Source organism: Balaenoptera acutorostrata, chromosome 1 (genome assembly GCF_949987535.1).
Source record: "Balaenoptera acutorostrata chromosome 1, mBalAcu1.1, whole genome shotgun sequence".
NCBI lineage: Eukaryota > Metazoa > Chordata > Mammalia > Artiodactyla > Balaenopteridae > Balaenoptera > Balaenoptera acutorostrata.
Window position 1 is genome coordinate 102,867,105 of NC_080064.1, and position 10,776 is coordinate 102,877,880.

Here is a 10,776-nt window from a genome sequence, read left to right on the forward strand (position 1 = left end):
TTAACATAAATAACATCTTAGCATTATTATTAAAATAATTTCAACCTCATGGACCCCTGAGAGAGAACTGCTGTCTTAAAGTGTCAGTTTGCTCCAGAATGTGAAAGAGCATAATGAAGAACAAAGCTTGGAAAGTTAAGTTTCTTTTCCTTGGTTTAACATACCTGCATCTGAATAAAAAGTAATGAAAGATGTTAAAATTATAGCAAAGTCCATTCAATGCCCATGGGCTTACTTGGTTTACCAACGAATGCATTTGATTATAACACGAAAGGTTATTCTCTGCCTTCTTCATAACCTTCCTGTGTAGTAGAAACTCTGGGTCTTAACAGCATAATTTTCAGAACTTTATATTGACTGTATTAAGGTCTTTATTATTTAAGAAAAAACAAAGAGTCCTCACTTACAAAAGAACTAGGGTTCTTTTCCATCCCATGTTATCTTCTATGTTTATCCTTTAATGTTTGATTGTCATTTTAATTGAGTAGGTAACCAAATACTGTTTCTCTTCACCCATGACCCTATCTTAGTCAAGTGTCCAAATCTCCTCTTACAACATTTTTTAAAAAAATTTTTGCCTACTCAAAATTAGATCCTAGATATAGGAAAGAATAAAACTTTAGGATCTCTCTTACATCTAAAACTATCTTTCCAGTTCCCTGGAAAATCACACAATTTGTTCTTTTACCTTATAAAAAGAGAGGTATTAGAAAGAATTTGACTTATTTGATGTGCTTTTACTATAAGAGTTACATGGGAAGAGTTGTCACATCAGAAAAGATACTCACTCTACCCTAGGTTAAATTTGGATAGATAAAATGTTATTAATATAAATATTCCAGGAATTGTATGCTTTGTGGGAAGTCCCTGGGTAATGATCAATACCCTTGCTGTTATAATGTTTTCTCCCTCTAGGATAACTGATCAAAACTCTGATGAAGTAGTTTTGCAGAATTTTCCTATACTTGTCAGAGTCCTGGAGGTGCTTTGCCTGATATTAGAAAACAACAGTATCTTGTTAGCCATAATAATTTTGCATATTATTAAAATATTTAATTGGCCACAATCTTCTTTTATTTGCATAAAGCATCTTCTAGGCCAGTGGATTTCAAGCTGGGATGCACATCAGACTTATTCTTGGAGTTTTATAAAAATTCAAATATCTAGGCCCTCTACACTTACTGAATCCTTTTTTTTTTTATACAGCAGGTTCTTATTAGTTATCTATTGAATCTTTTTACTTAATATTCTAAGAAAAAAGTATGCCTTTAGACTATTATATGTTAACCTTAAGATTTTTCTATCTTTATTTTATGTGCCATTGAAACAACCAAATTTCTTCAACCAGGGTATTTTTCATGTTACGAAACCTCATCAGACCTTTCACATTTGAAAATGGTCAATTATAAAATAACCATAGCCATTATTATTTCTGTGTTGTGGAAATTTTTTTAAAAAACCACCCAAATGAAAATAAGGAAAGTCTATTTTTTCTGAGCTTACTATAACAAGGAAGTCAGCCACCATTGCTTGCATCTTGACAGAAACTCAAAGGCGGGCAGAGGAGTGGGAAAGCTCTATAGTGGGAAAAAAGGGAAGGCTTCAAGTGTGCCCTGATTGGAGGCCGTTGACCTGGAGAAACTGGAGGTGGCAAACTAGAAATGGTACATCCTGTGTGATTGGTTAGGAGGGGCATATTTGGCTTTGCTGGTTGGCTCTAAGTTGGAAGCTGGGGCAAAAATTCAGGAAACTGTCAGTTTTTAATCAAGTGATGGCCATTTGGGGCTGATTGCTACAGGAATTATCATTTGGCTTCTTGGACGGGTTGGCTTCTTGGGCTGGTTGCTGCAGGTTGTGGGTCAGAGTTCTATTTTTATATATAGTCTGGCCCTAGTCCATTGGTATATTCAGTCTCCCATCATCATTTACAGATAGCTTTTGTCTCATTCAGTTGCTTGCTTGAAGTCTCTTTTATAAGCTACAGGCCAGCGTTTGTATCTTCAGCAAAGGACAGTCTTAGAGCCCACCTTGTGGAGATGGACTGTACCACATCCTACGAACTATTGATGCTTCAAAGACTAATCTCTCAGGTCCAGGCTTCTGTGCTGGCTCTGCTTAGACAACTTTCAGACAACAGCAAGATTTCCAGGACTGCTTTTAGTTCAGAAACAGACAGCTTCATGAAAACAGACTACTAACCCAAGATCCAGTAGAACAAGAATTAATGACATAAGACTGAATGAACTAATGAAAAACATTTTTGTGACTATTCATTTGGAATACTGTTGATATCATTTTCATGTATTTACGAACATCATTTTATTTTCTTCCTAAACTTTCCATAATCCAAATCAATTTAGTAAACTCTACTTTTGTAAACCGAAGTAAAACATTTTAAAATGATATCTGGGGACTTCCCTGGTGGCACAGTGGTTAAGAATCCACCTGCCAATGCAGGGGACACGGTTCAAGCCCTGGTCCGGGAAGATCCCACATGCCGCCGATCAACTAAGCCTGTGCGCCACAACTACTGATCCTGTGCTCTAGAGCCCATGAGCCACAACTACTGAGCCCCCATGCCTAGAGACGGTGCTCTGCAACAAGAGAAGCCACCGCAATGAGAAGCCCGCGCACCGCAAAGAGGAGTAGCCCCCACTCACCGCAACTAGAGAGAGGCCACACGCAGCAACAAAGATCCAATGCAGCCAAAAATAAATAAATGAACTAATTAATTTTTAAAAATGATATCTGATTAACCCTGGACCCCAAATCAGAAGTTCTGAATTCTGACTTTCCTTACTTTCTGTGGCAATGCAATTACTTGCACAAGTTCTTACCAGGATATAATTGGACAAATGGATTGTGCAACCAAGACCTTAGCTGGAGTGTCACATTTGAGAATGATCCTCATTGAATTAGGTATGACCAGTCTCTTTTAAGGAGCAAGGGCTGACTTTACTCATCAAACTGATGCCCACAAAGCCCTACTGGAAGTATAAGTTGGGTTCCTGATTTCTAGGGTCCCGTTCTCACAGATAGTAAAGAAGGTCATTTCCTAGAAAGCCAGAAACCTTTGTCAATCTAGGGGACCTGGAGAAGAGAGGGATTTCCTTTAGTTTATGGATACTGCAGGTAGAGTCTGGTGGAGAGAGTTTCTTGGGTTTGGCTTTCTCACATGCTCTTCCCTCCGCCTAAAGTCCCTACCTCTACTTCTCTATCAGAAGGATTCCCACACCAAAGCCAAACAATCCTTCTAGACTGAACTAAAATTCCTCCTCCTCTAGGGAAGGCTTCCCGGCTCCTCCTCTAGATAGAACTCTCCCTCCAGGATTCTCAAAGCACTTGCACATTTTCATTATCCAAGTGGCCTAGAGCAGAGCACAGTACATGGCATCACATGGCAGATGAACAAAAAAGGAGGGAAGGAAGGAAGGAAGGAAGGCAGGAAGGAAGGAAGGGAGGGAGGGAGGGAGGGAGAGAAGACTTGCAGCTAAGAAGAAATAGTGTGTGGTTTAGATTTCAAGAGAGATGGGATTTTAAAGTCAGGGAGGGACAGAATGGGAGAAAATATTTGCAAATGAAGCAACTGACAAAGGATTAATCTCCAAGATTTACAAGCAGCTCATGCAGCTCAATAACAAAAAAACAAACAACCCAATCCAAAAATGGGCAGAAGACCTAAATAGACATTTCTCCAAAGAAGATATACAGATGGCTACAGACACATGAAAGAATGCTCAACATCATTAATCATTAGAGAAATGCAAATCAAAACTACAATGAGGTATCATCTCACACCGGTCAGAATGGCCATCATCAAAAAATCTACAAACAATAAATGCTGGAGAGGGTGTGGAGAAAAGGGAACACTCTTGCACTGTTGGTGGGAATGTAAATTGATACAGCCACTATGGAGAACAGTATGGAGGTTCCTTAAAAACTAAAAATAGAACTACCATACGACCCAGCAATCCCACTACTGGGCATATACCCTGAGAAAACCATAATTCAAAAAGAGTCATGTACCAAAATGTTCATTGCAGCTCTATTTACAATAGCCAGGACATGGAAGCAACCTAAGTGTCCATCATCAGATGAATGGATGAAGAAGATGTGGCACATATATACAATGGAATATTACTCAGCCATAAAGAGAAATGAAATGGAGGTATTTGTAATGAGGTGGATGGAGTTAGAGTCTGTCATACAGAGTGAAGTAAGTCAGAAAGAGAAAAACAAATACAGTATGCTAACACATATATACGGAATCTAAGGGAAAAAAAAAAAAAAAAGGCCATGAAGAACCTAGTGGCAAGACGGGAATAAAGACACAGACCTACTAGAGAATGGACTTGAGGATATGGGGAGGGGGTGGGGTGAGATGTGACAGGGTAAGAGAGTGTCATGGACATATATACACTACCAAATGTAAAATAGATAACTAGTGGGAAGCAGCCGCACAGCACAGGGAGATCAGCTCGGTGCTTTGTGACCACCTAGAGGGGTGGGATGGGGAGGGTGGGAGGGAGGGAGATGCAAGAGGGAAGAGAAATGGGAACATATTGTATATGTATAACTGATTCACTTTGTTATAAAGCAGAAGCTAACACACTATTGTAAGGCAATTATACTTCAATAAAGATGTTTAAAAAATAAAAAAAAAAAAAAAAGAAATGGAACTGCCACATAGCATGATCAAATAGAAAGATATTTTCACTTTATATTTTATAATATTTATGTTTTCTAATGCATAAATATCAATGTAACTTTCAAAGTCTTAAAATAAAGCCAACTTTTAGGCCATATTTTAAAAAAAAATAAAAATAAAGTCAGGGAGGGAGCTCAGACTTAGGCTCCTCTCAATAATGCTACCTCTTAGCCACTTTGGCCTACTTTGGGGTCTGCTGCTAGACTCTCCTTTCCCTCCCTCCCTCTCTCCTTCCCTTCCGGGAATGGGGACATGAAACCCTGGTGTCAAAAGCTGGGGAGACATCTAGTCTGTAATCCTCCATCCCTTACTCCTGCTCGAGCCAGCAAGTTACCTAACCTCTGTCAGCCCTCCGTTTCCTTATCTCTGGAGTGGGAAAAGCGATATCCACAGTCTGGGGTGGCTGGTAATGTCTGTAAAACCTTTTAGCCCGGTTCCTGGCCAGAAGTAAATGCTGGCTATTGTATTGTTATCGTCGCCACTCCCCCCCGTCGTCCAGGAATCCCACTGCCTGTCCTATTAGCAAGTTAATAAGCAGCCTGACCTCACTGTGCTCCCTTGACACACTTGTAATCCTCAGTGGCCCCTCTGCCTGCCAAGTCTTCTCCCTCTGGAGGTCAGGGTCCAGAGTTAGTGACTTTTGCTAGCCGGGTGTTGTGTGTTTCTGAGACTCTTGAGGCTCTGATGCCCACTCTGCTCCCAGTCTGCAGAGCTGGTGTCTGGAGAATTCTCTGCAGCATCCCCTGGGCATAGTGTGTGTGTGTGTGTGTGTGTGTGTGTGTGTGTGTGTGTGTGTGTTTTGGCAGTGGAGAAGCTGGGCTGCGAGGCACGGTCTCTTGGGTGGACCTCCGCTGAGGCCCTGTGTTGGGGAAGAGCCAGCCGCCCACCAGGAGGAAGCAGGGAAGCCTGGGCAGCACCCCTCACCCCCCCACCCCCGCCCTCCCCCTGACCCCTCCCCTCCAACCCCTGCCCTCCCCCCGCCCCCCTCACCTGCCCCCCCCCAACGCCTGCCACCAGGCACGGGCCCTCCCCACCTCTGTTTCACAGGTGGACCAGAATCTACTTTATGGCTGTCTCCTAAATTAAGGGGCTCACTCAGAGGGGAGGGAGGACACGGGCGCTAGAACTCACCTATACTACGAAGTACCTGCTCCGTTCCAAATCCTCTGTGACCCTCTGGAGCAAGGCCTTCACAACCTGAGAAAGACCCCATCTACTTCCATTTCTTGAAGTTTCTATTTTTAAGAAATGGATAAATGTCAAAATGGGGTCATAAAAAGGGCAATTTATACATTATTCTTTGATGCTTTTTAACAAAAAAAGCACCAACTGAATGACCACATTTGGAGACAATATGGGGGTCACACTTCAGGCTTACTGTGCAGGGGAGACCCAGGCCCGCCCGGCCCTGCCTCCGCAGTCCTTGCTGTCTGGTGCGGTCCTCTCCCGGCCGGCGGTGGACGTGGCGGGACGTGCGGCGTGTGTTAGAGGGAGCGGACTGTGCACGTGATGGGAAGTGGACGGGCTGTAGAAACACAAGGCTGGTGCTGGGCCTTGCGGGGGACACCGCTTCCTCCCAGTCTGGGTGTGCGGGGAACCAGAGGACCCCCGTTCTCCCTGCAAAGCCCTACCCAGCCTCGGAGCCAATCCAGTCCAGCCTCCGGTCGTGGTAAATGGTCATTTCTTTGACCCTGGGGTCACAGCCACATCGCCTTATTGCCGGAGCAGATCCCCAAGCTCAGCCCTGGGCTCCAGGAGCACCGCCCGGCCCGCCTGGCCTTGTGGATGTTCCCCGGGGCTCTGAGAATGAGAAGGGCGGGACTGAGGAGTGGGAGGGCACTGGGGCGAGGGGAGGATTGACGGACAACCACGCAGATGATCGTGGAGACGTCAAGGCTCCCCGTCTCAGAAAAGTAGAATTCAGGCCCCTGGACTGTGTGTTGAAAGGATGGGTTGGGGGCCACTGGATGAGCCCAGCCCAGTCTGACCAGGCCTGCAGCTGGCCTGTTGCCTCTCGGTCCCTGCGCTGTCCTTGGTCCAGAGAATGCAGCAGGAGAGCCCTTACACTTGCCCTGGGACCTAATGGCCAGGCTGAGGGCTAGTCTGATTCAGTTCTAAGCCACTAGGCACAGCCATGGGCATAGAAGTGTCTGGCCAACCCTCTGGATTCCTAGGCATACAGGGAGGACATGGCAAGAGGAGAGAACCTTGCCCTGGGTCCCCCCATCTCCCCCCAGCCGTCCCCAGCCAGGCTCGTGTGATAGGCACACGTTATCTCTTTGAATCTGCACAAAACATGGAAGATGCACATGGTCGTTCCCGCTGTTCCATGTTTGGCATTAAGAAACCTGCCCCAAGTGTCTACCGTGGAGTAAGTATTAGGGCCAGGCACAGGCACCTGTGGCTCCCAAAATTCAGCACCTGCTCCCGGCATCACGATGAAATTGCGAAGGGCTGAACACCAAAGGGTGTCTTTCCTGGTCCCAGTCTCTTATGCTGATAGCCTCTTCTTGTTCTTCCACGATCCCTGTTCTGTCTTCTCCTCTCTGCCCTCTGCCTTGGCTGAACTTCACACCAGCATCAAAGGCTTCCCTACCCTCTAGCTTCCCGCTGGGCTTGGCAAAGGGAGGCCCCCACGGAGATCCAAGGAAGATAGATGGGAGGAAGCAGGCAGAGGAGACGTGAGGAAGGCAAGGTAGGGGCATTTCCCCAGCCCTGGCACTCCAAGTCCTGGTTCTCTCCTACAGCTCCAGCTCTCCCGCTAGATTCCAGTCACTGCCCTTGCACTGGACTCTTGGCCCGGGGATGGCAATGGCTCTCTCCCCGCTGTTGCTAGCATTGCTGGAAACGTCATCTCTCGTTGGTTTCCTGTAATCCTGCCCCTTCCCTTGTACCCTGCTCCCTCATGAAACCCTCCTCGGTCACACTGTTCAGGTGTATCTTCTCTCTCCCAGGGGTTCCTGACGGAGCTCTCCTGTTTGCTCCCTCTTCTCAGCTTGCGGTACCCTTGTCTTCCCTCTTCGCATACCCCGTGGTCCCCCGGGTCTACTCTTCCCTTCCCAGCCCCCCTCCACTAATCCTCCTCTGACACAAGATGGAGCTATTGCTTCTGAGGAAAAGGATACAGGATGCCCCTGGTTCTGGGGGGGCAACCCAGGCCCTGTGTCTGACCTTGAAACTTAAAGCTTGGCCTGTGCTGGGGACACATGGACACACGGGTGGGAGGGGGCAGACCCCTGGCTCTCCACAGCTCTGCCTCTCACTGGGTCTGAGGAGACTCCCGCCAATACCTCCTAGAACTGTGTGATGGAACAAGTGTGGTCCAAGGAAGTCAGTCAGTAGAGGATTCTACCTGCTCCCTACCAATCACTCTAGGCTCTTTGGGGCAGACCTTCCTCGGGGTGACTGACAGTGTCAGTGTAGGTATTTTAGTCTTTGTCATTCCTTCACTGTGGGAAAGGGTTGGCAGAAATCCTCTTACAGAATTTCTTTTAAAGAATCCAGAGGAGCCTTTTACATGTCCTTTTTACATTCCGGCTGGCTGAGTGATTGAGCGCAAAACTGCAGATTTCATGTGAGTTTAGCGCCATCTAGTGACTCAGGAGCCACCTGTCTACCTGTCGGTCACGCAGCTCTCCTGGAAGTCAGTTTGCCTTCTCGCTGGGCAGATGTTCTCTGACTTAGGTGTGCAGGAAAGTCATCCGGATGCTTGTTAAACATGAGGATTCCTGGGCTCTACCTGAGGTTTTAACTCAGTCAGGAGGGAACCTAGGAATGTGTTTCTCTAACTAGCATCTCAGATGTTTGTGAGGCAAGGCACTGGCCCACACATTGAGAACAACCCTCGTGAAGAACTGTATCTGCTAAGCGTCCTGCTTTGCGTGGATAATTACATACACTGACATTGTTCTAAGAAGTGTGCTGACCACTCCTAAATCTGTATCTTCAGCAAAAGCTCCTGAGTTTCAGGCTTGTGTTTTTGACTGGTGGCTTCACAACTATGAGTAGAAATAGACACACAGATTCACCGTGGTCATCTCTGAATCTCTGTACCTCATCCTCAACCCCCTCTTATTCAGGGGAGGGTCAGTCTTTTTGTGTGCTATTCAGGCCTTCAACTGATTGGAAGAGGCCCACCCACAGTATGGAGGGCCATCCGCTTTACTCCATCTATCAGTTTAAATGTTAAGCTCCTTCAAAAACACCTTCACAGAAACACCAGGATAACGTTTGACCAAATATCTGGGCACCCCGTGGCCCCATCAAGTTGACATGTAGAATTAAGTAAGCATCACAAGGCCACCCTTGTCAACCTGGCACCTATCACGTCATCTTAAACCATATTTAATTTCCAAATAAAGACAATAAGAGGGTCATAATTCCACCTCACACGAGACAACTGTCCTATGTACAACTGAAAAATGCATTAGCTCCTCCCCCAAAAGAGGAAGTAAAGTCCTTGAGTGACATTTACTCTTCTTCTTGATATTTTGTAGCTTAAATACTATGATGTTAAATTAACAATACTTAAATATTATCATATAAAGTCAATACATGTTATGCTTCATGATAAAGGAATAAGACAAGGAAGAAAACAAAAATACATATTTAATATATGTATTATGTACCTTATATATAGATATTATATATAATAATACAAATTATAATATATATAATATATATCTTCTTCCACTACTCATTCACTCATCCCATCTTCCTTTTGCTTCACAGTAGGGTGGCCCAAACCTTCATTCCTGAAGGGTCTGAGCCATTCATAGTCCTGCCTGGATTGGGTAGCGGTCGTTTTCCATTGATCTTAATCACAGGGCATGGTAATATTTTAAAACACCCTAAGGAATCTCCCAGAGTCCCGACATATTCCTCTTTACCGCCATTGTGGAGTCGCCGTCCAATTTCTCTTTGATAGTCGGGCTCAGTCACGTAAGTCAGCACAGTAACTCCCTTCTCTGCCTGTTGATTCAGAGGCATGAGGAGCTCAAAGTGACTGAGCGGAAGTCTTAACTCTCAGTTTAATGGAATCATTGTTGTGTCTTCTGGGGCAAGCATTCCTCCCTCTGGAACGAAGACCTCTATGCCAGCAGAGCATAAGGTCATGGGAACAGGAAGCAAAAATTTTGCTAGTGGGTCACTAGGGGGTCATCGTGAGGGGTGACACTCCCATTCCCACCCCTTGATGCCTGGACCTGTGAACCTGGGCAATGGAAGGAAAGGCATATGTTGGATGCTGATTCAGAGCCTATGTAGCTTTCTGGAGAACCATGCCCCAGTCCTGCAACATATTGCCACCTAGCTGGCACTATAATTGAGTCTTCAAGAGGCCATTCCACTGTTGAATCGAGCCATCTGCTTCAGGGTGCTGGTGAACACGGCAAGACCAGTGAATTCCACAAGCATGTGCCCATCGCCGCACTTCTTCCTGCCTGACTGTCTTCAAACTGGTACGTCAGTGTTTTCCTGCCTTCGGACTCAAACTGAAACAGCAGCTCTTCCTGGGTTTTAAGACTGCCGGCCTTCACACAGGAGCTACACCATTAGCTTTCCTGGGGCTCCAGCTTGACAGCTGCAGATCCGGACCTTCTCAGCCTCCATAATCACATGAGCTAATCCCTTACAATTAAAAAAAAAAAAAAAAATGAGTGTGTGTGTGTGTGGAGGGGGGGATAGATAGATAGATAAATAGTAAATAGATATAAATATCTCCTATCGCTTCTGTTTTTCTGGAGAACAAATACAGATTTTGGTACTGGCAGTAATGTTTGACCAAATAGCTGAGCACCATATGACCCAGTAGAGTTGATACATAAAATTAATCATCACAACACTTTTTCCTTCTTTTAGATCTTTTAGGCACCACCATATTCCCAAACCATACCAGAAAACTTGAAATTATCCTTTAGACTGTCTTCTTCCTCACCCCTCAGACTGCATTGGTTGAAATCATGGCTCTACCATTTACTAGCTGTGTAAACTTAGGGAAGTTACCTAACCTCTCCGGGCCTCAGTCTACTCATATGAAAAGACATTTAATAATGCCTACCTCATAAGGT